Raw genomic sequence first — 24,431 nt, forward strand, 5'->3', positions numbered from 1 at the left:
CTGGTTGGCTCATCATAAGGATACTAATGCCCGGGTCCTCTGGTGGTTTTTGTCACTTCACTCTTTCTTCTTTCAGGTACAACATTCAACAGGCTCCTGTCTGACTAATGCCGATTTTCTCTCCCGGTATCCTTCTGCGGTGTGGCTCCAACAGCCACAATCTAGGGGAGGTGAATGTAACGGGCTGGCTTACACTGAGCTGGCCCAGCAGTGCCCCGTAGGCACCATCGCATCAGGCATGACTGACCCGGATGTAGTGATGGTGCCACCAAATCAGGCAGCATATCCGGGTGAGGGTGGGGTTTGTAAAGCCCTATTGGAATGGACGTGGGGGGCAGCGACAGCACCAGCAGGAACACTTCGGAAGGCAGCCCAGGAGAAGGAACGTGGCGAACACCACAGCCAGGAACGACATTCCATCCGAGTCAGCACCTACGGAGAAGACCCCAGGCCCAGCAAGAGGAACGCGACGACAGTGGTTTCTTCTCCATTACAGAGGCAGGTGGAGGAACAGGAGGCGGCAAGACCAGCATGCCGGCCATGCTCTGGGGAGAGGGTGGCCCTGCCAGGTACGGTCCTACAGAGGACATGTGTATAAAATAACGTCAGAAGTGGCGGGAGGCGGCAATGATGACTGAATGCGTAGCACTGTTTTATTTTATTTTTAAATCAGTTTGGGGTAGTGCAAGAGGGTTTTGCCTACAAGTGCAGCATAGACTACAGCGACAAATCCCAATAGACTTACAAGACAAAAACAAGACAGAATGATGTCAGATTCTTAGTTTTTGGGAAAACGATTTATTTTTGTTCTTTTTTATTGTATTTTGGTTTCTATACAAATCTGAGAAGAGCAAAGGCTAGAAAAGGGGTAAGAGAAGATACCCCAGATAGAGAACCAGAGATAGAAAAACCCAGAAGAATAGAAGATAGCAGAGAAAAAAGGAAGACAAGGAAAGCCAGTCACAGAGAGCGATACCAGAACCAGAAAATAAGAAAACGTAGACAGTAAGAAGTCAGAGAAAAAACAATCCACCAACAGTTTTCTTTCTCTTTTTTTCCCCATGGGCCTCCTGAGACACCATCTGGAAGAAAGAGACAGAGAAGGATGAACACCTCATGAGCCCACAAAGAAGAACTGGGGAAAGACACCATAACCAACAAACCACAAGGAAATGAACAAAACCATAAACTAATAAATAATAGCACTAACTAATTAAGACAATATACAATAGAACGCCTGGCTGCGAGTCTTCCTTACCGAATCCCTGTAACACAGAGGTTCTCTAATTGCTGCCTAAAAAGCTGCAGATAAAGGGCCAAGTTGAATTCCTGCAGCATCTCCTCTGAGCCAGACATTTTTAGCACATTTGGACCGTTTTAGAAAATCAACAAACCATTCTTAAATACTTTTTACGGCCTGTCTAAAAATGTTTTAAATGTCTAATGCAATGGACTAGTGGGAATTAACACAAGGCCCCAATAGCTCAGATTCGAAAATGTAGAAAAAATAAAAAAATCACAAATTGAAAATAAATATTTTTGACTAATGCCAATTGAATTCAGCAAATACAAGTCGTGTATCCCATTACTGAACCACCAATGTAGGAAGCTGGCATTTTAAGTAGTGTATCAAAGAAGGAGTACACCAGGTAAAAAGTTTAGATTTCCTTTATCAGTTTACCTGGCTAACTTTAATAATCTCAAGTGCTCTATTTGTGGGCAATTTAGGCTTATCAGAGAGGAAGGTTGAGCATTTGTTGCACACACACAGTCAATAAATGAGACACACACTGAAGAAAGGAATCTGAGACCAATTTATAAAAAAACACAGATTTTTATATGTATTTAGAAACCAAGATCATCAATATTAGGTAAGTAATTATACAATATAGATTTTTGTAGAAGTATAAGAAATACAAGTAAATAACGTTTTTGAGGTATCAGCCTCGAACATGTAATGTTATCCTATGGGAGAAAAATATACTGCATAAAGATCCTTGCAAGCGTTTTTTGAGGTTGTCTTTTGGGGCTTAAGGTTCTTAGGAGCCAAGGTCCAAGAAACAACCAGCAGTTTGGTTTTACCTGCTATGGTGAGTCCAGGTGCAGAGGTGCTGGTTGTGTTGGTATTCCGGAGCACTACACTTTGAAGTCAATAGCAGAGTAGGTTTCAAAGACAGGCTGCAAGTGGGGACTTGAGGACAAGTCCAGCAGAACCCAAAGGGGAGGCTCAGCTCTTAAGGGTTTCTGGTGCACAGGAGCACAGTCAGTTTTGGTGAACCCGGGCTGGGGGGCTTGGGTGCAGAGGTGTTTGGTCCAGAGGGTTGCTTCAGTTAGAGGCTCTCACTTGGTTTTGGTCAGCTGAAGAGGGAGACAAAATAGGGCAGCAGGGCCACTCTTGATGATGATGTAGTGGATCCTGACGTCCCTCTGTGGTCAGTTGGCAGTGGTGGCATCTGGAATGGACATGAAACAAGCCTTTTAGTTACAAGGGCTCTAGTACCCAGGGTATTGGGGCTGAGAGGCTCCTGGGGGGGTCAGCGTCTCAAGAGTTGGTGAAGTGATGGGGCAGGGCTCCTGGCCAGCAAGTCAATGTACTGGGTGGTGCAGTTAGTGCCTGCAGATGAATAGAGATGGCTCCTCCCACCCCAAAGAAGATGCTGCTTGGTTGTTCAATGACAGAACAGTCCTCCAAGGGTTTGGAGGCTGTTCAGCTTCTGGACAAGTCAGCCTTCATAATTGTAATGGTGCAACAGCCAGGCAGGGTTTGGCGCTAACTTTGGTGCAGGACCTCTGTTTTCACGACTTCGGTTCTTCTTTGTCCTTTCTTTGTTTCCCAGTAGACAAATCTGAACCCTGGTGTTAGAGTGACTCCTAAATTCTGAATTTAGGGGCATTTAGGAGAGGGTAAGGAAGTAGCTAATGGCAAACTTACCCATGGTTAGATTACATCCTCTATATAACCACTTTCTGTGGAGATCAGGCATATTCCTGACCCAGGGTTCTTAGTTTCATCAAAAACATGATGGTAGAACCCATCCTCCAGTGAAACACCACCTCCTGAATAACTAATTTCCCACTTGTTCTGGTGCCAAATGGGCCTCAGGGCAGGGGGTGGTGTTCCCCAAATCTGGGGGAAAGCCAGAGTTGCAAATCAATTGCAGCCATCATGCTGGGGAACGTGTGATCACCTTTCTCCGGAGCAGGCATTTTCTATGGTCTCTGAGTGTGCGGGCTCTCATCTGCATGGGGTCAGAAACTCATCTGTGGTGGCAAGTTGATCGATACCAGTCAGCCACTACACTAAGGGCATATTTACAATCCTTGTGGCACAGGGCAGCACTACAAATGACTTTGCTGTGATACTCTGGATCACAGGGAAAGGGCAGAAATGCACTATATCTAAACAATATGGCACATTTCTGTCCTCTCCCCTGCACTAGCACACAATTGACTCCCTAGCACTGATGCAGGCACCCTTCCACCATAGTGCAAGGATGCCTGCTTCGCTGACAGAATTATTTCTGTGCAGGAAGGGACACCTTCCTTTACAAGAAAATCCATGGAGGCTTTTTCCTCTTTCTATGTGTGCTTCAGAATGCACATACAAAGGGGAAGAAACAAATATATTTCTCCTTGTTGCACCTCCCCTAGGGAGGTGTCAGGTTTTGACTCATTCCCAGGTTTACAATGACTTGTAAATCAGTGAATGCACCAAAACCCATGGGTGTTGCTTGGGAAAACCCACTGCAGCACCCATGAAACGCCTCCCAGACACAGTGTAAGGCAAAACAGCGACTTGCGTTGCATTACACCATATGTACAAGGCCACGAAAATCAATGCAGAGTGGCTTTGCTTGGCCTTGTAGATATGGGTCTTTCACTATGACCTTCAGGTGCGTCACAAAAAGTGATGCACCGGCAGCACAGGGGGCATGTAAATAAGCCCCTAAGGGACTTGTAGGTGTTCGCAGGAGACATCTAAGGTGCCATCTGAGTGCCTGTCAAGATAAATCCAATACTGGCATCAGTACAGATTTATCAAGACGGGTTGTTCGATACTAAACACCATTTTTTTCAGTAAAGCCATTGTGTAGCTGGTAATGACCAGTGCCCAACACATGGTCTCAATATGCCTTTCTGTACACTTGCAGTGCTTAGCAATCATACTAGGCATCGCAGGAGTACATCTGCTCATGTAGATGTGCCCTCACATGTAATATAATGCACCTTGCCTTAGGGCTCTAAGGCCTGCTGTAGGGGTGACTTACATATATTATGTGCAGTGGTTGTGGGCATTGTACACAAGGGGGCTTTTTCCCATATAAAATGTCACGCACCGGCAGTGCAAGGGGCTCATAAATAAGCCCCAGGGTGTGTGCAATATTGTGTTTTCAAAATGGTTTGCACCATTTCACGCATTCTGCAATGGTAGTCTGCATGTGCTTGAGTGTGGGTCTCTTAGAGAGGCATAATACATGCTACAGCTCTTAGGAACTCTCTTTAGTACCGATGTCCTGGGTACTATGTTCCCTCTAAATATTTTTCTTGGTGTGCAGCAATACAATGTTCATGAGCGCTCTTTTCTGAGTGGTGTGCACAACTGACACATATGACGAGTTTCTGTGAGCAAGATTGTGCTACTTCTCTGGCACTGAGAGGCAACATGTGTCATATTTTGTTTTAAGAAATGGGGTTCAGGTGAAATTTAAATCCCATTATTTCAACTGCTAGAAACCCATAGTTTGTAGAGACAGTGGTGTAGGGAGATGCAGGGCTCATAAAACAAACCAACCCTTCAATACATAGCTCTCCATGGGTCAACGAATCTGCTGCAGGAATACACTATGCAAAATTGTTGGCCATGGGGTAAAATACCTTAAAGGGCTGCCTCAGTTTCTCATCCTCCCAAGGTTAATTTAACCATTTCCCATAAGGAGGAAAGTACAGTACTCCCTATCACAGATGTTTTTTGGCATCTGCATATTTTCTCCTTGCCCTACTGTGTGACAAATCTAAGATGCTACTAGATATCTGCAGACTCTACCTATGGAGCAGCACCCAAAGTGCTCCCCCTTTTCACTTTACAGGTTAATCTGGTTGATGAATGTATTGATTTGATAGAGACACATCCCTTTCTTCTACCACAAGAGAGCGATCTACTGTATCCGACATGGACTATTATTGGCCTGGCTCTAATGCTCGCTTACAGTGGGAAGGAACAGGCCAGGCTGTGGTGATTTACAGATGAGCAGGTTATGGAATCTGTCCAAGGTGTGGTGCTTCATCTTTTGGCTTGCACTCACTGGCCTGACTATGCCTCTTGACATTCTGGTTTATTACAGAAATTGACCCTATTATGGTGATATTCTACATACTGAATCTTTGTGAATGTAAGCATCGTTGTGGCGTTTCAAATACTTTCGAATTGTGAACGCTGCATTGCTTATGTTGCTTCCTACATGGGTGCAATGGAGAAATTGGCATGAGCAATGACAATGTGGACACCGGCATCTTGGCACTAACCGCAACCTGTAGGGTAATTCTTCTGTGCGGTGCCAGTTAATAAAACCAAGAAAACGTCAGGTACTGAATGACCGAAACTACCCTCAGCAACAGCTGTTAGCAACATTAACAGGTACATGGGCCTGGCAAAAAGTTTTCTCCATCTCGATGCGCAGCAAATGCTTGAGTATTAATGTTTTTGCTTGATTGGTTACATATTAGATAATAAAACAATACTTACCTAGTGCCCTCATGAATGTGGTCACATCCATGAATAGATGAGAACCACTGGTGCCATTTCTCCCTGCATAGAATATTTGAATGTATTTGTTTTCCAAAAAGGACAGCCCTATATACAATAGGCACTGTTTTTCCTGCAGCACACATTTATACCAGATGGTACATTCAGTGTTTTTTTAATTTTTTTATTAAGTACACAGATTCTTTATAAACACATTTTCGGCAGTGGGGAAGTATGCATGTTTTGTTTTATGGTAGCTCTTGAAATAATGTAGTATTTCATATCTTGCCCCTCAGAGCTGACTATGAAATTCATTGTTTTTCAAACCATATAAACAATTGTGCTATAAAAGTGCCCATGTTGTCCTACTGTTTTACTACAAAACGTCCTTGGGAAGAGACTCTTTGTCTCCATTTCTTGGAGAAAGTCAGTCTTACTCTTTACGTTGACTTGGTAAAATTCGGGGCTGGTACAAAAGAATATTTGCAGGGCTGCTTTGAGTTTCCAGCCCAGCACTAGGAAAAGTAAATTATAGTGTTGCACTAAGTGGCCTTAAAAATATTAGGGGCAGATTTAAGAGCCCTTAGCGCCGCCATAGCGTAATTGTTTTGAAGTGGCATATTCCCGCGCCATATTTACAAAGTGGCGCAATGCATTGCAGCACTTTGTAATCCCTTACCCACAATATGCCTGTGCCAGGCATAGTGTATGCAAGGGGGTGTTCCCCCGTTAGGGGGGGGCAAAATAATGGCATAAAGAAATCTAAGAGATTTCTTTGTGCTTTTTTTTCGGCACTTTTAACGCCTGCTTACAGCAGGCGTTAATCGGGGGCTTCCATTATTTATTATGGGCCCCTATGTACTCTGCAGGAGTAGCGCCAAAATGTTGGCGCCACTACTGCAGAGTACATCAATAGCATTAAAAAATTACACTTTTGCCCCCTACCTTGTGCCACAGTGAGCCATATTTTAAATATGGTGCACACATGGTGGTGGTAGGGGGGCACTAAGTGGTGGAAGGAAAGTGGCACTTCCCCCTTCTGTCTAAACGTAAAATTAAAAACATTCTCAAAGTCCGTCATGCAATTATAACGACGCCATTAGTGAACAAGGAGACAAGTCAGTCAGTCATTTCCTCTGTGTATGCACAAAACATTGTTTTTATATACAGGGAAGAAAGCGATTTGCCTAAGATCACAGGTCAAGTGAAGAAGCTGGGATTTGGCATTATGTTTTCTTTCCAGACAGTGTGCTATTCAGCTTTTGCCTCAAAAACTTTTTTTCTCTCCATTTTGACAGGAAAGAAAACTCTTTGGTTTAGCTTTTTTTCGGAAAAAAGATAAGCATGTGTTTAGAAGCTCAGTGTTAAATCAACTTGACATAGGAAGCCTTTCCAAAAAACAAAGTTAAATCAAAGAAAGTAGGCTATGTTTTGTAATGAAATCAACCGGATTGAAACAGACTGACGGAGATGTGGTTTGGCACCTGAATGTATGCATTAGCAATACTATTACATATAAAGCGATCCCACTGAGCCTCCTTTCTTGTAAAAAGCATTCTGAGCAGATGTTTGCTTCAGGGCTAGAGAAAGACAGTACATCTTATTAATTTAAATGACCAAAGCAACACAAACCATCAGAGCATCTTTAATGTGGGGTCTGACTGATAGGAGTAAGGGGCTTGAATTCAATGTGCAGAGTGTAAGCACAGCTTGAAAACTGAGCATTTTCCAAAAAGCAAGAGCTTTCTGTAGATGTTGCAAACGTGGGATACCTTTATCCTTTGTTTGATTTGTGTGCTCGAGCTCCACTTATCACAACAGACTGACCCATTGCTATGCGTGCACCAGACGGGCCTCCTGCGCGGAGAGAAAATGCAACCTGCGTGGCCATGAGGCGCACAGCTTCAGTGGCAGCGGGTAACTTTAGGGGGGATCGGGGCAGAAGGGACACACGCACACATACACACTCACTCCCAGCCGTTCAATCAAACATGGGCGCACGCACGCGCACACATCTATCCACAACACTCATTACCAAACATTCACACATACAGGCACCAATCATTGATTAAATCAACAAAAAAATCACTTACCTGCAGTTCTGCCTCGGAGGTCCAAGGAGATTTGGGACTGCTGCCTTCCCTCATTGGTTGACCTTTGGGCAACCAGTGAGGAAAGTCTGCGCCTCAGAGGTCCCAGCAAACCTTAGGTCAGCCTAGGAGGGAAGACATCAGTCCCGACTTCGTCACAGAGTAGGATGGGATCAGTGAGACTTCTGACCCACCCCTCTCTGATGATGTGTCACTGATTGACACTCAACCCTGGACACTTCAGGGCTTAAAGCGGAAGTGCCCAGTTCTGAGGCAATGAGTGATGTCACCCCTCGTCACTGAGGGGGAGGGACTCGAGGACCTTTGCTGAGCTGAGGAGGTCACTCCCACTGAAGATGTGACATCCTTGGTCCAGCAAAGTGCAACTCGGGCAGCATTTAGCGCTAGTCTAACTCCTAGCTGCCTGACCTGAACCAGAAGAGAGTCTATCAGGCTGACTTTGATCAACCTTACAGACACTTTTCTTAAGGGGCAAAAAGTGTGGGGGAGCCTCAGCCCCAATGGACTGGCAGCGACGGCACGCCTTACAAGGAACTTTGACCAGGGTACCATTTACCAGGGACTTGGGAGGGTGTTAAAGTCCTTGCCATTTGGGTTGCAATTGTCATTACTTCATTTTAAGGGAAAGAGCCCTGGCACTGGTTTTCTTGTTAGGAGGGATCCAGTGCACTTTCAGTCAAAATGCATCAGTACTAGGTCAAAAAGTGGAAATGACCATGTCAAAAAGGGCACTTTCCTACAGTTGCCTCTAAGTTAAGCCTGACGGTTTTGTGCCAGATTTCCAGAAGGTTCAGAACAATTTAGTTTGGGGTCTGCTTGTGTTTCACCCTAAAAAGGATTGTGGTCTTTGCTTGAGTAGGGTTTCAAGACCCTGAACCAGTAACACAAGTTCTTGCACACCCTAAGCTCAGGCAGCTCATATGACCATATACTCGTGTTCTTGAAATAATGCTAAAAATTTGACAATAGTCATGTCCACTGTGTTCTACCAGAAAGCGAGTGTTTGCAAGAGAGGTGTAGCTTGCACCAATAGATTACCTTTGTCATACAAAGGTAGTCATTATGACATTGGCGGTAAGTGAAAAAGTGGTGGTAATACCGCCAACAGGCTGGTGGTAATTACTGCCAAATTATGACTATGGCAGTAAACACCACTGATCATGGCGGTAGCCATCAACAGCCAGGTGGAAGACAAGGTACCGCCCACCATATTATGACAAGCACACCTTCATGATTTCCGGGGCGGTACACATGCCACCAAAAGCCTGGCGGAAACACAACACAGAAGACCAAAGACTCACCATTAGAGATAAAGAGAAGATCAACGCCGCCATGAAACCGGAACTGCAGGTCTTCCCGATGCTTTTCTATGCCATGCTCCACCTGGAACACCAACGTCGACGAAGACGACGACGGTGAGTACAGCCGCCTAGCACACAAGGGAGGGAGGAAAAGGAGAGTGACAAACACACACCATTCACACAACCAACTGCAGACGAAAAACAATGTCACAGGACACACGTCATTATAATGCACAACAGTAAGGCAGAATTGAAAATGTATTCGCATGACAACAACCACCATTAGTAATTAAATGAAAAATATTATACATTAACCATTGTCCAGAAAGGCCCAGTCCAAAGTACAAAAGGCCCACTTGGCCACAGGGCAGCGTCCAAGCCCCAACTTGATCCTGACATTCACAGCACCAATCTGTGCAGGGGGGACATGTTGGTAGTGGGCAGACACCTCAGGGGGTACGGGGGTGGGGGGAACTTCAGTTGAAGTGGGGAACTAGCCCACTGGATGTGGAGGGGGCTCCATGCCCATTTCCCAATGCTGGGGAGTGCAAGGTCACAGTCTCAGAAGTGGGGAACTCGCCCACTTCTTCTGGTGGGGGCTCCTTGTCCAACAGCCCTTGGAGGGTGGCCTACATGATCTCTGCTGGAGGTGAGGGCTGCATTGTCTCTGCTGGGGAGGTGTCTCCTGGGCAGCCTCTGCTGGAGGTGAGGGATGTTGTGTCTCAGCTGGAGGTGAGTGCTTCTTGCCTTTCATTGGTGGTTGAGTGGGATCCATTACTGTCATTGCTGGTTGAGTGGGAACCTCTTCTGTCATTGGTGGTTGAGTGGGAACCACTGCTGTCATTAGTGGTTGAGTGGGATCCTTCCCTTCCCTGGCTGGTGGAGTGGGATCCTTCCCTTTCCTGGCTGGTGGAGTGGGATCCTTCCCTTTCCTGGTTGGTGGAGTGGGAACCCTCACTTTCCTGACCGGTGGAGTGGGATCCTTCCCTTTCCTGGCTGGTGGAGTGGGATCCTTCACTTTCTTGCTTCCACAACTAGGAGGTGCCTCCACTGTCCTTGTGGACTGTTTGGCTGAGGTGCTGGGCTGGGTCATTGTGACTCTGCTCTTACTGGCTTGACAGGGGTGGAGGGGGAGGGAAGAAGTCAAGTTGGGCAAGGAAAAGCTTCTTAGGGACGGGACGGTGGGGTGGGATGAGGGATGGGAGTGGAGGTTGAGGGAGTGGTTGTTGGAGGGTTATGTCTGCTGGACATGGGTGCAGGTGCATGGGCAGTGTGTTGAAGTGAGGTGGATGGCTGTTGGGTGTCTGAGTGCCTTCGCTTGTGTCCCTTAGAAGGGGGGACAGACAGGGTGGGAGAGGACACAGGGGACGCATGGATGGATGTTGTGGAGGTGTCTGCCAGTAAAGTGTGTGTGCTGCTTGGTGTGGTGATGGTGGTGCTGGCTTTTGAAGCAGTGCATGCAGGTGTGAGTGTGGACGTGACTGTGAGGAATGTGGAGGAGGAGTGGGAGACATTGGAGGCAGTGGATGTGGATGTGTGTTGTGTGTGTGTGTGCTTGTGGCCTGAAGTGTGCTGCCACTGTTTGACTGTGCTACTCTTGTGTGATGTTTTGTGTGCATGCTTGTCTGTATGTGTGCTTGGGATGGGTTGGGGTTGAGAAGATGTGAGAAAGTAGCCTCTTTCTAGCCTTGTTACCCCCACTTTGGGCCTGTTTGTGAGTGTGTCAGGGTGTTTTCACTGTCTCACTGGTATCCTGCTTGCCAGGACCCAGTGCTCATAGTGAAAACCCTATGTTTTCAGTATGTTTGTTATGTGTCACTGGGACCCTGCTAGTCAGGACCCCAGTGCTCATAAGTTTGTGACCTATAGGTATGTGTTCCCTGTGTGATGCCTAACTGTCTCACTGAGGCTCTGCTAACCAGAACCTCAGTGGTTATGCTCTCTCATTTCTTTCAAATTGTCACTAACAGGCTAGTGACCAATTTTACCAATTTACATTGGCTTACTGGAACACCCTTATAATTCCCTAGTATATGGTACTGAGGTACCCAGGGTATTGGGGTTCCAGGAGCTCCCTATGGGCTGCAGCATTTCTTTTGCCACCCATAGGGAGCTCTGACAATTCTTACACAGGCCTGCCACTGCAGCCTGAGTGAAATAACGTCCACGTTATTTCACAGCCATGTTACACTGCACTTAAGTATCTTATAAGTCACCGATATGTCTAACCTTTACCTGGTAAAGGTTGGGTGCTAAGTTACTTAGTGTGAGGGCACCCTGGCACTAACCAAGGTGCCCCCACATTGTTCAGGGCCAATTCCCCGGACTTTGTGAGTGCGGGGACACCATTACACGCGTGCACTACATATAGGTCACTACCTATATGTAGCTTCACGATGGTAACTCCGAATATGGCCATGTAACATGTCTATGATCATGGAATTGCCCCCTCTATACCATCCTGGCATAGTTGGCACAATCCCATGATCCCAGTGGTCTGTAGCACAGACCCTGGTACTGCCAAACTGCCTTTCCCGGGGTTTCACTGCAGCTGCTGCTGCTGCCAACCCCTCAGACAGGCATTTCCCCTTTATGGGGTCCAGCCAGGCCTGGCCCAGGATGGCAGAACAAAGGACTTCCTCTGAGAGAGGGTGTTACACCCTCTCCCTTTGGAAAATGGTGTGAAGGCAGGGGAGGAGTAGCCTCCCCCAGCCTCTGGAAATGCTTTCATGGGCACAGATGGTGCCCATTTCTGCATAAGCCAGTCTACACCGGTTCAGGGACCCCTTAGCCCTGCTCTGGCGCGAAACTGGACAAAGGGAAGGGGAGTGACCACTCCCCTGACCTGTACCTCCCCTGGGAGGTGCCCAGAGCTCCTCCAGTGTGCTCCAGACCTCTGCCATCTTGGAAACAGAGGTGCTGCTGGCACACTGGACCGCTCTGAGTGGCCAGTGCCATCAGGTGACGTCAGAGACTCCTTCTGATAGGCTCCTTCAGGTGTTGCTAGCCTATCCTCTCTCCTAGGAAGCCAAACCCTCTTTTCTGGCTATTTAGGGTCTCTGTCTCTTGGGATTCCTTAGATAACGAATGCAAGAGCTCATCCAAGTTCCTCTGCATCTCTCTCTTCACCTTCTGCCAAGGAATCGACTGCTGACCGCGCTGGAAGCCTGCAAAACTGCAACATAGTAGCAAAGACGACTACTGCAACTCTGTAACGCTGATCCTGCCGCCTTCTCGACTGTTTTCCTGGTGGTGCATGCTGTGGGGGTAGTCTGCCTCCTCTCTGCACTAGAAGCTCCGAAGAAATCTCCCGTGGGTCAACGGAATCGTCCCCCTGCAACCGCAGGCACCAAAGAACTGCATCACCGGTTCCTTGGGTCTCCTCTCAGCACGACGAGCGAGGTCCCTTGAATCCAGCAACTCTGTTCAAGTGACTCATACAGTCCAGTGACTCTTCAGTCCAAGTTTGGTGGAGGTAAGTCCTTGACTCCCCAAGCCAGACTGCATTGCTGGGAACCACGACTTTTGCAGCTACTCCGGCCTCCGTGCACTTCCAGCGGAAATCCTTTGTGCACAGTCCAGCCTGGGTCCACGGCACTCTAACCTGCATTGCACGATCTCCTAAGTTGTTCTTCGGCGACGTGGGACTCCTTTGTGCGACTTCGGGTGAGCACAGTTTCACGCATCCTCGTAGTGCCTGTTTCTGGCATTTCTGTGGGTGCTGCCTGCTGCTGAGAGAGCTCCTTGTCTTGCTCTACGCCCCCTCTGTCCACTGACGCAATTGGCGACATCCTGGTCCCTCCTGGGCCATAGAAGCATCCAAAAACAGTAACTGCACGATTTGCAGCTAGCAAGGCTTGTTGGCAGTCTTTCGGCGGGAAAACACTTTTGCTCGACTCTCCATGGCGTGTGGGATCCGTCCTCCAAAGGGGAAGTCTCTAGCCCTTGTCATTCTTGCAGAAACCTACGCTTCTACTGTCCAGTAGCAGCATCTTTGCACCCACAGCTGGCATTTCTTGGGCATCTGCCCATCTCCGACTTGCTTGTGACTTTTGGACTTGGTCCCCTTGTTCCACAGGTACCCTCGACTGGAAATCCATCGTTGTTGCATTGCTGGTTTGTGTCTTTCCTGCAGAATTCCCCTATCACGACTTCTATGTCCTTTGGGGAACTTTAGTGCACTTTGCACTCACTTTTCAGGGTCTTGGGGTGGGCTATTTTTCTAACTCTTACTATTTTCTAATAGTCCCAGCGACCCTCTACAAGGTCACATAGGTTTGGGGTCCATTCGTGGTTCACATTCCACTTTTGGAGTATATGGTTTGTGTTGCCCCTATCCCTATGTGTCTCCATTGCATCCTATTGTAACTATACATTGTTTGCACTGTTTTCTAATACTATTACTGCATATTTTGGTATTGTGTACATATATCTTGTGTATATTTGCTATCCTCATACTGAGGGTACTCACTGAGATACTTTTGGCATATTGTCATAAAAATAAAGTACCTTTATTTTTAGTATATCTGTGTATTGTGTTTTCTTATGATATTGTGCATATGACACTAGTGGTACTGTAGGAGCTTCACTCGTCTCCTAGTTCAGCCTAAGCTGCTCTGCTAAGCTACCATTATCTATCAGCCTATGCTGCTAGACACCCTATACACTAATAAGGGATAACTGGGCCTGGTGCAAGGTGCAAGTACCCCCAGGTACTCACTACAAGCCAGTCCAGCCTCCTACATTGGTTGTGCAGCGGTGGGATAAGTGCTTTGAGACTACTTACCACTCTTGTCATTGTACTTTTCATAAGAAAAAAATATACAAAACAAGTTCAGTGTGTGTACACATAACCAAAAAGTTTTGCATTTCTTTTCTCACCTCTTTTCTAAAGTGCTGAAAAGTACTTCTAAACTTGCTAAAAAGTTCTAAAAAGTTTTAAAAGTTGTTTTCTGTCTTTCTAAAAGTTCTGAAAAACTTTTTCTTCACTTTTTCTATCACTTAAACTCTTTCTGAAATGTCTGGCACAGGCCAAAATGTTGATCTGTCCAAACTTGCATATGATCACCTTAGCTGGAAAGGAGCAAGGAGTCTCTGCATAGAAGGAGGTTTGAGTGTAGGGAAGAATCCTTCCTTGGAATTGTTACTTAACATGCTTAGAGAACAAGATAAGGCCAAAAGGGCCCCATCTGTTGAAAAAGTAGCTAATGGTTCCCAATCTGATCCAGGGACTCCCCTAGGAAAAGATTCAGGAAAGAAACTTCCTAGCCTGCCCATTACTAGACAGTCTAGCATAGTTGGTACTGATGTAGAGTCACACCATACAGATAGTGTTGTCTCACATCATAGCAAGAGCATTCATTCTCACCACAGTAGAAGTGATGTTTCTGTTAACCAAGCTGGTAGGGTGCCTTCTGTAAGGGATAGGTCTCCTTCTGTCCATTCTCACCATACTTCTGTTTCAAGACATGTCCCTCCCACCCACCCTGATGACAGATTGTTAGAAAGGGAGCTCAATAGATTGAGAGTGGAACAAACCAGACTGAAGCTCAAGAAGCAGCAGCTGGATTTGGATAGACAGTCCTTAGAAGTAGAGAAGGAGAGACAGAAATTGGGTTTAGAAACCCATGGTGGCAGCAGCAGTATTCCCAATAGTCATCCTGCAAAAGAGCATGATTCTAGGAATCTGCACAAGATAGTTCCCCCTTATAAGGAGGGGGATGACATTAACAAGTGGTATGCTGCACTTGAGAGGGCCTGTGTTGTACAGGATGTCCCTCAAAGGTAGTGGGCTGCTATCCTATGGCTATCATTTAGTGGAAAGGGTATGGATAGGTTCCTTACTGTGAAAGAAAGTGATGCCAATAATTTTACAGTTCTTAAGAATGCACTCCTGGATGGTTATGGCTTAACCACTGAACAATACAGGATAAAGTTCAGAGAGACCAAAAAGGAGTCTTCACAAGACTGGGTTGATTTCATTGACCATTCAGTGAAGGCCTTGGAGGGGTGGTTACATGGCAGTAAAGTTATTGATTATGACAGCATGTATAACTTGATCCTGAGAGAGCATATTCTTAATAATTGTGTGTCTGATTTGTTGCACCAGTACCTGATGGACTCTGATCTGACCTCTCCCCAAGAATTGGGAAAGAAGGCAGACAAATGGGTCAGAACAAGGGTGAACAGAAAGGTTCATACAGGGGGTGACAAAGAGAACAATAAGAAGAAAGATGGTGAAAAATCTCAAGATAAGCATGGGGATAAGGGTAAAACCAAAGATCCCACTTCAAATCTTAAACACTCTTCAGGGGGTGGGGATAAAACAAATTCTTCCTCTTCTTCTCAACCTGCACAATTTAAAAAGCCTTGGTGCTTTGTGTGTAAAAACAGAGGCCATAGGCCAGGGGATAAGTCCTGTCCAGGTAAACCCCCTGAGCCTACCACCACTAATACATCAAGCTCTAGTGCCCCTAGCAGTAGTGGTACTAGTGGTGGGACTGCTGGCAACAGTCAAGTTAAGGGTGTAGTTGGGTTCACTTATGGGTCCATAATAGAAATTGGGGTAGTCAGTCCCAAGACAGTTTCTGTCACACCTAGTGGCATTGGCCTTGCCACACTGGCTGCTTGTCCCCTAACAATGGATAAGTACAGGCAGACAGTTTCAATGAATGGTGTTGAGGCCTTGGCCTACAGGGACACAGGTGCCAGTATCACTTTGGTGACTGAAAACCTAGTGCCTCCTGAACAACACATCATTGGACAACAGTATAAGATTATTGATGTCCATAACTCCACTAAGTTTCTTCCCTTAGCTATAATTCAGTTTAGTTGGGGTGGAGTTACTGGCCCTAAGCAGGTGGTGGTATCACCTAGCTTACCTGTAGACTGTCTCTTAGGTAATGACCTAGAGGCCTCAGGTTGGGCTGATGTAGAGTTTTATGCCCATGCAGCCATGCTGGGCATCCCAGAGGAATTGTTCCCTCTCATTTCTACTGAAATGAAAAAGCAAAGGGGAAAAGGCCTGAAAACTCAGGATCCCTCTCCATCAACAGGTAAAAAGGGTATCACAGTATCCCCTAACCACCCTGCCATTAAGGATACCATTCCTGTGGTGGGAGAAACCTCTCCTGGGGTGGCACCTGTTCCAAAAGAATCATCAGCTGGCAAAGCTGTACTCCCTGAGGTAGAAGTACCTCTCTGTGGGATAACTAACATTGGTGACAAAAAGAGCACCATTTTAGTTAACATGGAGCATCCTTCCAACCCTCCCAGAGAAACTTTAGTGCAGAAACTCTGCACTGCCTCACAACACTTAGGACAGCATCCCTGCCCTAGTGTGGAGCTCATAGGACAGCATCCCTGCCCTGCTCCAACCCAAGAGAAACAGCATCCCTGTTCTCTCTTCCAGCCATATGGACAAAGTTTTTGCCCAGCTATGGCTTTTCTGAGACAGCATCCCTGCCTGGCATTTCCATCACTACAAATAGGTTCAGTGGACAATTCCCACTGCTCTAAACTAAAACTTACTGATAGAAACTCTGAAAATACATCTTCACATTGTTGCTTAGCTAAAAAACTTCAAACAGGGTGGTTTACATCCCCACAGGGAAGTAACCATATAGTGGATGATAAAGGGAGTAACCAGTCTATTGCAGAGCTACTCTCTACTTATCACCACTTAGACAATAAAGTCTCAACTGGCCAAGGTTAGCCTTATTGTCCTTCGTTTGGGGGGGGGGGGGGTTGTGTGAGAAAGTAGCCTCTTTCTAGCCTTGTTACCCCCACTTTGGGCCTGTTTGTGAGTGTATGTCAGGGTGTTTTCACTGTCTCACTGGTATCCTGCTTACCAGGACCCAGTGCTCATAGTGAAAACCCTATGTTTTCAGTATGTTTGTTATGTGTCACTGGGACCCTGCTAGTCAGGACCCCAGTGCTCATAAGTTTGTGACCTATAGGTATGTGTTCCCTGTGTGATGCCTAACTGTCTCACTGAGGCCCTGCTAACCAGAACCTCAGTGGTTATGCTCTCTCATTTCTTTCAAATTGTCACTAACAGGCTAGTGACCAATTTTACCAATTTACATTGGCTTACTGGAACACCCTTATAATTCCCTAGTATATGGTACTGAGGTACCCAGGGTATTGGGGTTCCAGGAGCTCCCTATGGGCTGCAGCATTTCTTTTGCCACCCATAGGGAGCTCTGACAATTCTTACACAGGCCTGCCACTGCAGCCTGAGTGAAATAACGTCCACGTTATTTCACAGCCATTTTACACTGCACTTAAGTAACTTATACGTCAGCTATATGTCTAACCTTTACCTGGTAAAGGTTGGGTGCTAAGTTACTTAGTGTGAGGGCACCCTGGCACCAGCCAAGGTGCCCCACATTGTTCAGGGCCAATTCCCCGGACTTTGTGAGTGCGGGGACACCATTACACACGTGCACTACATATAGGTCACTACCTATATGTAACTTCACAATGGTAACTCCGAATATGGCCATGTAACATGTCTATGATCATGGAATTGCCCCCTCTACACCATCCTGGCATAGTTGGCACAATCCCATGATCCCAGTGGTCTGTAGCACAGACCCTGGTACTTCCAAACTGCCTTTCCCGGGGTTTCACTGCAGCTGCTGCTGCTGCCAACCCCTCAGACAGGCATCTGCCCTCCTGGGGTCCAGCCAGGCCTGGCCCAGGATGGCAGAACAAAGGACTTCCTCTGAGAGAGGGTGTTACACCCTCTACCTTTGGAAAATGGTGTGAAGGCAGGGGAGGAGTAGCCTCCCCCAGCCTCTGGAAATGCTTTCATGGGCACACATGGTGCCCATTTCTGCATAAGCCAGTCTACACCGGTTCAGGGACCCCTTAGCCCTGCTCTGGCACGAAACTGGACAAAGGGAAGGGGAGTGACCACTCCCCTGACCTGTACCTCCCCTGGGAGGTACCCAGAGCTCCTCCAGTGTGCTCCAGACCTCTGCCATCTTGGAAACAGAGGTGCTGCTGGCACACTGGACCGCTCTGAGTGGCCAGTGCCATCAGGTGACGTCAGAGGCTCCTTCTGATAGGCTCCTTCAGGTGTTGCTAGCCTATCCTCTCTCCTAGGTAGCCAAACCCTCTTTTCTGGCTATTTAGGGTCTCTGTCTCTTGGGATTCCTTAGATAACGAATGCAAGAGCTCATCCGAGTTCCTCTGCATCTCTCTCTTCACCTTCTGCCAAGGAATCGACTGCTGACCGCGCTGGAAGCCTGCAAAACTGCAACATAGTAGCAAAGACGACTACTGCAACTCTGTAACGCTGATCCTGCCGCCTTCTCGACTGTTTTCCTGGTGGTGCATGCTGTGGGGGTAGTCTGCCTCCTCTCTGCACTAGAAGCTCTGAAGAAATCTCCCGTGGGTTGACGGAATCGGCCACCTGCAACCGCAGGCACCAAAGAACTGCATCACCGGTACCTTGGGTCTCCTCTCAGCATGACGAGCGAGGTCCCTTGAATCCAGCAACTCTGTTCAAGTGACTCCCACAGTCCAGTGACTCTTCAGACCAAGTTTGGTGGAGGTAAGTCCTTGCCTCCCCACGCCAGACTGCATTGCTGGGAACCGCGACTTTTGCAGCTACTCCGGCCTCCGTGCACTTCTGATGGAAATCCTTTGTGCACAGTCCAGCCTGGGTCCACGGCACTCTAACCTGCATTGCACGATCTCCTAAGTTGTTCTCCGGCGACGTGGGACTCCTTTGTGCAACTTCGGGTGAGCACCGTTTCACACATCCTCGTAGTGCCTGTTTCTGGCACTTCTGTGGATGCTGCCTGATGCTGAGAGGGCTCCTTGTCTTGCTCGACGCCCCCTCTGTCCCCTGACGCAATTGACGACATCCTGGTCCCTCCTGGGCCACAGCAGCATCCAAAAACACTAACCGCATGATTTGCAGCTAGCAAGCCTTGTTGGCGGTATTTCGGCGGGAAAACACTTCTGCACGACTCTCCACGGCATGCGAAATCCGTCCTCTAAAGGGGAAGTCTCTAGCCTTTGTCGTTCTTGCAGAAACCTATGCTTCTACTGTCCAGTAGCAGCATCTTTGCACCCACAGCTGGCATTTCCTGGGCATCTGCCCATCTCCGACTTGCTTGTGACTTTTGGACTTGGTCCCCTTGTTCCACAGGTACCCTCGACTGGAAATCCATTGTTGTTGCATTGCTGGTTTGTGTCTTTCCTGCAGAATTCCCCTATCACGACTTCTATGTCCTTTGGGGAACTTTAGTGCACTTTGCACTCACTTTTCAGGGTCTTGGGGTGGGCTATTTTTCTAACCCTTACTATTTTCTAATAGTCCCAGCGACCCTCTACAAGGTCACATAGGTTTGGGGTCCATTTGTGGTTCACATTCCACTTTTGGAGTATATGGTTTATGTTGCCCCTATCCCTATGTGTCTCCATTGCATCCTATTGTAACTATACATTGTTTGCACTGTTTTCTAATACTATTACTGCATATTTTGGTATTGTGTACATATATCTTGTGTATATTTGCTATCCTCATACTGAGGGTACTCACTGAGATACTTTTGGCATATTGTCATAAAAATAAAGTACCTTTATTTTTAGTATATCTGTGTATTGTGTTTTCTTATGATATTGTGCATATGACACTAGTGGTACTGTAGGAGCTTCACTCGTCTCCTAGTTCAGCCTAAGCTGCTCTGCTAAGCTACCATTATCTATCAGCCTATGCTGCTAGACACCCTATACACTAATAAGGGATAACTGGGCCTGGTGCAAGGTGCAAGTACCCCCAGGTACTCACTACAAGCCAGTCCAGCCTCCTGCAGAAGACTGGGACTGGGAAGTGGTAGTTGGGGGGGACGGTAGGAACAGGGACAATGACTGCCATCAGAGAGGATGCCAGAGCCTGTAACGATCTCTGTTGGGCTGCCAAGCCACCGTGGATGCCCTCCAGGAATGCACTGCATTGCTGCATCTGGGATGCCAGCCCCTGAATGGCATTCACTATGGTTGACTGCCTTACAGAGATGGTTCTCAGCGCAGCAGGGCTCACTAGGGCAGGGCCTAAGGTGCCTGGGGTGAAGGAGATGCCCACCCTCCTGGGTGAGAGGGCATGGGCAACTTGGTGAGGGGCTACTGGGAGGGCGGTGCTGGTACGGGTTGGTGGCTGTACCTGGAGCTGGGGTGGTCCCAGAGGCATCCGCCACCACCAGGGAGCTCCCATCGGAGGAGGAATCAGAGTCAGTGTTGTCACCTCCTGTCCCCGCCATGGTGCTCCCCTCGCCCTCCATCCGACTGATTCCCTCTGCGTCGGTGGACTTTGCCTCCTGGGTCCTGTGGGATGCAGCTCCCTCAGTCGCCGGTGCCCTTGCTCCTCCACCAGATGATGCTAATGCACACATGGAAAGGATGACTGAAGAAAAAAGGGGGGAGAGAGAGAAAGGGAACACTGGGTCAAGTACAGCACCAACACCACAGTTGGCATACACATTACCATCACACACAGGGTTCAGGATTGAGCACTATACACCAGACTGGCAATCAATTGGCTAGGTGCCACAGCAAGATGAGGGCCAAACACCGCCAACTGCAGCCCTCCTGGGACCCAATAAGCCCTGTCTGACATGGAATACAACCTAGTTAGGTTTCCTGAATTTGCTATACACCCATTAACCTGAGCTGGGTCATACTGCAAGGTCTGACCTGGTATTAAGGGACACCCACTGACTCACAACCACCACTCGGATCCCATGCCACCTACCAATGACTGTAGTTATGCCCACTGTACTCACCCCTTTGTGGCTGCTGTGATGCCCTCAAGTGCCCATCCAGCTCTGGGTAGGCCACCGCCAGTATGCGGTTCCAACGGGCACCCCTTCCTTGTTGGGAGGCCATCCCCAGCTGGGCCTCCACAGTCTTTCATGCACAACGTCTCAGATCCTCACACCTTTTCCTTGGCACACATATGGCCCATGTTAGAAATGGGGTTTCTGGTTGGCTAGGGTATGCCCCTAAGCCAGGCAGAACCCACCCACTCTAGTCAGAGCAAGGGAGTTACACGTCCAATGTAATCCCTGCTCACCCCCTTGTTAGCTTGGCATGAGCAGTCAGGCCTAACCAGGAGGCAATGTGTAAAGTGTTTGCGCAACACACACAACACACGTGACACAAGATATGCACCACAAAGTAAACACAACATGGAGCTATGTAAAAATAAACTGTAGTGCACAAAACAGAATTAGACCAAACATTACATGTCAGTAATACCCTGCAGTTGTCAGAACATTACACTAGTTACTAATACCCTGCAAGAATAAGCAGTTGTCACATTAGAACACGTAAGTACTCAGGATTCTGCAACATAAGCATTAGTCAGGAATCACAATAAAGAATTATATGTACTTGTCATGAACGCATCATAAATATCCACAAAAGGAACATTAGAGCACATATGGCAAGTCATAAAAAACATATATCAGCATGTCATGTCCATAAACGGAACATCAGCACATATATGTGACATCATAAAAACAGGTTTGTATAACAATTCAAGCCAGTCCAGTATAGGCAAATAAGAATTATATTATGCTTGTGATAAAGTACCTGTTTCCTGAGGAAAAGGCACTCCTAGTGCCTGGAAGATCGATAAAGTGGCCCCTGGTGCTCCTGTGCACAAAACGGGGCAGTGTATCCGGAAAAGACAAGGGAGGAGGGGGGTGGCATGTACCCCCTCGGTTTATTCTATCGGGGGCTCTTGTGGGACCCACAATCGCTAGGGAGCCCCTCCCTGAGCCTCTGCGGGCCTCTCCAAAAAGGGGGGGCGAGACCAAACCCTGCAAAATGGGGGGGTCAGAAGAGACCTGGCAATGCGGGGGCCTCCGATGAGGTGTCCACCCGCTCGCAATCTCAGGGGCAAATAACAAAAAGGATTGGGGAGCCTCCGTTGAGGACTCCCTCCTTGTGTACCGTGTCCTTGTCGACTGGGGGCTGGGCGGAGTGGGCGCCCCGGTGAGGTCTCTCCTCCGCTCTGGAAATGCCTGCACCCAACACGGTGCGCGAGCCACTGTCCTGCCGTTCTTGGCTGTGGTGCTGCAAGCGCACCAAAAGAGGTGCCGGTTTGTGCCCCGAGGGCGCTCCTCACTAAGTGCGTCACCCCGGGGTTATGGGTGGGATCCCAGATGCTCCACTATTCATCTCTCTGTGCCCCGGGGGTCCGGGAAAAGTGCGCTCCAGAACGCTCAAAGCCAATCAAGCCAGGTCACGGCGGTTAGTGTTTAAAGGTAACCCACAATGCGCTTACAAGCACGGTGCATTCCTGAACAGCCTGGGTCACAGCGGTGATCACAGAAGAGCACGGAACACAGCGGGGATCCCAGGAAGTGGGGAAGCACTTACGAAGCGAGATAGCAGACATCAAGGTGCTTTCTAAGCACAGGGTCAGTCCTAGGCAGTACAACGCACTTTCAGAGCGCCAGATCCCTCCTTAAAAGAGAAGCGCTTTTCAGGCATTTTCGAGCTGATGATGGCAGTGGTCAGGGGCCACAGCACTTAGCCCCTGGTGAACAACAGCAGGATGGAGCACAGATCAACAGGACCCAGCAACAGGTCAGCACAAGGTGGATGCAGGCAGTTTCCCTAAGTGACCAGGCATGCAGGTCAGCACAGCATCAGCAGCAGGAGCAGTCCAAGGTGGTTTCTGGGGAGTCCCTCCAGCATTCGGTGTCCAGTTACAAGTAAGTCCCAAAGTGTCTCCAAATTGTGGGGAAAATTCCCCTGCACTCATACTCATTTTACAATGTGTTTTACAATGAGGAGGAGAGGGGATTTCAACCAGTCACAACTGGTTCTTGGAGTGCCCCCTTCTCTCCTCCAGCACTGGCTCCAAACATCAGTGGGAGGTAAATGACCCTATTGTGCAAGGCCAGGGCACAGCCTTTACAAATGCAGGTGAGCCCCGCCTCGCCCATTTCTCAGCCCAGCAAGACTATACAATATGTAGATGCACCTCTGTGATACCTCCACCCTCCCTGTGTACAGGCTGTCTGAAAAGTATGCACAAAGCCCAACTGTCACTCTGCCCAGACATGGATTGGAGTCAAGCTGCCAAACATCAGAGTCAGAAGAACAGAGAAACACTCACTTTTTAGAAGTGGCATTTCTGTGATTGTCATAATAAATACACCTACACCAGTAAGCAGCATTTGTTACCACCATTACATCCATACCAAACATGCCTACGCTACCCCTCATGAATCAGACAATAGCCCTTAAACATAAGGCAGGGCATTTCTAATGCAATCCTATGAGAAGGCAGCACTCACAGTAGTGAGACACCAAATTAGGCTGTTTGGCACTACCAGGACATGCCATGGAACCTGGCACATGTCCTGTCTTTCACATACATGGCACCCTGCCCATAGGGCTAGATGGGGCGTTCCTTATGGGTGACTTACATGCAGTAAAACGGGAGTTCTGGGCCTGCAAGTACATTTAGATGCCAGGTCCCTGTGGTAGAAAACTGTGCTAGCAGGCCTGAGATAGGTTTGAAAGGCTACTTCAGTGGGTAGCGCAAGCAGCTCTGCAGGCCTACTAGTAGAATTTAAGTTACATGCCCTGGGTACATGGATACCACTTTACAAGGGACTTAAAGGTAAATTAAATATGCCAATTGGGTATAAGCCAATCATACCAATTTACAAGGGAGAGCACATGTACTTTAGCACTGATTAGCAGTGAAAAAGTGCTCAGAGTCATAACGTCAGCCAACAAGGGTCAGAAAAATAAGGAGGAAAAAGGCAAAAGGTCTGGGGAATGACCCAGTAAAAGGGCCAGGTCCAATAGCCCACAAATCCCATTTCCATCTCCGTTGGCACACACATCACCCGGCGCCGGTACAGTGGCAACAGACATACCACCCCCCAGATGGCACGATGCTTGCTCACACATCTCCATGCAACCTTGGCACATGCATCGTGCCTAAGGGGTGCTCACCTGTTAGTCTGGAGGCCCATACAGCAATCCATACTGAGGTAGAACCCCTTCCACCAAACTCTCCAACTTCTCAGAGGTAAAAGCAGGGGCCCTTTCCCCAGTCACAAGGGCCATGGGAGGTTCCAGACACGTCACAGCAGCACACGAAGTGTGGATGTTGTCCTGTGGAAAGTCAGGAATCCAGTGAGGATTTACATAGAAAACCGAGGTCACGCCCACTGCGGTGTAGACCATCACCGCCGCTGCTGATCCCCATTGGTCACTGTACTCCATAGAGCC

At 47.9% G+C, this 24,431-nt stretch overlaps 1 long non-coding RNA gene across 1 annotated transcript in view; it reads left to right on the forward strand.

Annotated features, from left to right (window-relative positions):
- Window positions 1-333: 333 nt before the first annotated feature.
- The window catches only part of LOC138295674 (uncharacterized), a 175,176-nt gene continuing 151,078 nt past the window's right edge, over window positions 334-24,431 (forward strand). Inside the window, exon 1 of the long non-coding RNA XR_011203662.1 lies at window positions 334-569. This is a non-coding gene — a long non-coding RNA (uncharacterized lncRNA). The remainder of the gene's footprint in view (window positions 570-24,431) is intronic.

This window comes from Pleurodeles waltl, chromosome 1_2, assembly GCF_031143425.1.
Source record: "Pleurodeles waltl isolate 20211129_DDA chromosome 1_2, aPleWal1.hap1.20221129, whole genome shotgun sequence".
Lineage (NCBI taxonomy): Eukaryota > Metazoa > Chordata > Amphibia > Caudata > Salamandridae > Pleurodeles > Pleurodeles waltl.